Source organism: Camelus bactrianus, chromosome 5 (assembly GCF_048773025.1).
Source record: "Camelus bactrianus isolate YW-2024 breed Bactrian camel chromosome 5, ASM4877302v1, whole genome shotgun sequence".
Taxonomy (NCBI): Eukaryota; Metazoa; Chordata; class Mammalia; order Artiodactyla; family Camelidae; genus Camelus; species Camelus bactrianus.
The window spans coordinates 47,423,413-47,427,295 of NC_133543.1; positions in this window are offsets into that span (position 1 = coordinate 47,423,413).

The following is a 3,883-nucleotide window of genomic DNA, read 5'->3' on the forward strand; positions in this document are numbered from 1 at the left end:
ATATTTAAAAATAGAAAATTTGCTACTGTTACATACAGCATGTTCCATCTTTTGAGATTTAATGGCTCTCTTGTGGTTTAATGGAGAATTACTTTCAGTAATTGATTATTAAAATTTAAAATTGCTAACCATCTTCATTATTAGATGAGCGAACATGTTATCCTTGTAATTAAAAAAGCCCGAGACTCACTTTCATCCTGTTGACAGAGCAGGCAGACTGTCTCCGCACTCAGCCTTGATGGTTTCAGGCTTCTTGTCTGACAAAAATAACCAGCCAGTCATTTGATGATGAAAATGCAGAACATCCACAGAGACTGAGCAGAAAATATAATGAACAAAAAATAAAATAATAAAAAGCCCTACAAGCTAATTAAAGTTTTCAGTCCCGACTCATTAAATGCTCTGCACCACTTATGGGGTATTTCAGTGTGCTGTGTGTGCTCAGGTAACACAGGCGCCATCCTGTTAGTCCAGCCTCCCTCCACGTGCCTTCAGAAAGCATCACAACCTTTCCTCCTCCACCAGCAACAGCACCTGCCCTTTCACATTTCACCTCCAGACGTTACCATTACAAATTGTTGGTTTCAGCAGCATACTATACAAAGGGATACTGGAAAAATACAGGGTGATTTCCTGCTCTTTGGATGTGTTTAGGATGTGTCCAGACTGGCATGGAGCGCTGCAAGGCTTAAGCACCCTGCTGAATCCAAACAGTGGTACCTCAAAACCCCTGGCAAAGTCCCACATCCCCAGAAGGAAAGCTTTATCAGTCAGTTATCCACACACTGGGGATGGAGAATTTGCCTTGATGTATCTCCTTCAGTGTTTTCATCTTGTTAAAGAGTGTTCCTTTTGTGAAGGCAATACTCAGTGATTTCCAAAAGGAAATTTGATAACTGTCAATGAAAAAAGTCAATCAACGGGGACATTTTTCACAACTCAAGTATTAGACAGATGTCAGCCTTTGGGAGAGGAAAATCCAGCAGACTTGAGAAGCACAAACATGAATGAACCAAAGCTTTTTGTAAATGAAGATATATTCTGAAAAACAAGGAAAGACATCTGAATATCAGCATTCCTATAAAGTCCCAATTGTTTAGCTCACATAATCCCCATTCAAATGTCAATGTTTTAAAAAACTAACTAATCAATGACTTGCCAAAATATATATTTTTAATTCAGACCCTCAAGGATGTTATCTCTGCTTCAACCCAGCCAACCTCGATTATCCTCTAATGCAAATTACCACTTTGTCCACACTCAGACTATGATATCGCCAGGCAATATTTAGATGGTGCTGTAAAGATATTCTCACTTATTTGTCCTTGTATTTAGCCTCCCAATTAGATTATATAATCCTCAAGAGTAAGAGAAATTTCTTTTATTTCTTTTGCTATTTTCACTTACCTATATAGTCTCTTACCTGATGTCAAACTCAGCCAGACATCAGGTCTAACACCCATCTTATTTGCTTTCTGGCTTAGACATGAAAGCTTGACAAGAAGCTGAGGTATTCTGTGCTAATTAAATATAACCTTGAATTTAGGACCCATAAAGACTAGATCAGGCTTTTTCAACCAAAGAACCATTTTCTCAATTCTCCCAAGGATGGTACATGGCAACTTGCATTCTACATGCTTATGAGATAAGTAAATTCATTACATGCAATGAACATTAGGGCTTAATTCTTGAAACTTCTTGAGGAAGGCAGGTCTAGATTGTTCTTTCAGATTACCTTCAACAATCTCACAAATTCATTACTAACTTTAAAAAAATCCTTTCCCTCTCCCATAGCCTTTCTGGCTTTAGTGATGTAACAGCTTTCCTCCTGGAATATAAAGTACCAACCAATTTATAAGGCTATCTCATGTGTTACTCCTGTAATCACTTTTGTATATCCAGACACCATGGTACCTTACCTGTCCACATAATTCATATTTGAACACTTTTCACCTTTCTCAGTACCTAGCATCTAGCTTTAAATGTGTATGAGATTACAGTATATATTAATTGAATAAATGAATGAGTGAACAGATGAAATCAAGAGAATGGGCCAGTCCTGGATTTTTTCTTTCCATTTCTCAATCTCCTTTCTTCAGTTTAAATATGAATGAAAATAGCTACCTAATAGAAGTGCTCTGATTAAGTGATTACAAAACATTTCTTAAACAGGGATCAAAACCTTATACCCACGAATTCCTCATCTTCCCACCTCAGTTGATGGAAATTTCATAGTTTCAGTATCTCAGGCCATAATCTCTGAGTCATCTTGGACTTGTCTTTTCTCTCACATCCCTTTTCCTATCCACCCAGAGACTAAGTCAGCTCTCTGTCAAAATAGATCCAGACGACCATTTCTCACCACCTCCACTACTACCAGCTCGTTCCAAGGTACCATCATCCATCCCCAAGACTATTCTAATTGCTTCTTAACACTCCTCTCTATTAACTACCAGACATACTCCATTACAATATCACTTGGTTCAAGTCATTCCTCTGCCCAAATCCTCCAGTGCTTCCTGATTTCATTACAATGGCCTATCAAGTCCTACAAGATCTGCTTGCCCCATCTCATCTTTCACGTCATCCTCTGCTACGCCACCTCTCCCTCCCTTCTGGCCTCCTTGCTCTTTCTCCAACCAAGCGTTCTCCTGCCTCCAGGCCTTTGTGCATGCTCTTCCCTCAGCTTGGACTGCTCTTCACCAACAGAGATGGGACGGGAGGTTTGCTCCCTCATTTTCTTCACATTACTTTTCAAATAACACCTTACTATTATGACCTTTAGAGATGAGTAAATCTGCTTTTCCTACAACTAGTTTAATCCAGTTACTTTATAAAGGCAGTTTTTAAATGGCAAAATTATATAAGTTGTGAATTTTTTACAGAATATGACCGCATCAGAGGAAAATCCAAAGGCTGACATAGTTTAGGTGTATAACATGGGCACATAGTGCAGAAGAGCTAAGGGGTCCTAGGAGGAAACTGCTAAACGTGCATTTCCCATCTGAGTTTCTTTCTGTCACATTCCTTTCGACTTCCACAAATGGTGAGAATGCCTAAAACGGGTTCTCAGAAGGCTTCTGACAGCTAATTGAAATGGTTTCACCACTCCAAATTAGCGTCAAACATTGATTCTATCGATCCCATTTTTCTAAAAGGAATAGGGCTCTGGTAGGAAAGTTGGAAGAGAAAGGAAAATTTTAAAGAAAGAAAAAAAGTTTTATATAGTCCTGCTTTATAGTCAGATGAATCAGACTGACAACGAAAATTCACTGAGCCGCAAAATATTCCCCTCCAAGTTTTTGTTTTTGTTCATGTTCTTATTTTATACTGGTCCTTCCCACACATTATAATGTCCTGACAGCAGCAGCACAATTGATAACAGCCTGTTGGCATTAAAACAATTCCTGGAAAATGTTTCAGTTTTGTTAAATTTTTACAATGTACGTTATGGGACCTGAACCAAAGCTAATTTTTGTGGTTGAAGACTGTAGCAGCAATTTTCCCTAATAGGTTTCATATATTAAAAAAGGAAGTTTTTCCAAGGATCCCTGAAAACTTGATCTGGATGGAATATTGGCTGATCTACTCCCTCATTTTAAAGATAAAGAACACAAAGACTTAGTGAGATTAAATGACTTGCCCAAGGCACAAGATTTGTTACCAGAGAGCTGGGAATAAAACTCAAGCTCTTTGGCATTCACTATTCCTCCTCCGTCACTGTGTTTGAGCCTTTTTCATGATCATGACATTCTGGCCGTCACAGTGAAAATCTGACTAACGTTAGCCCTACTGCCTAGGAAGCTGTAATCCAAAAGTTGAGACCAAATGGATAGCATGAAAATCATCATAGTTGTAATTATGATGAAATATATTTTCCAGT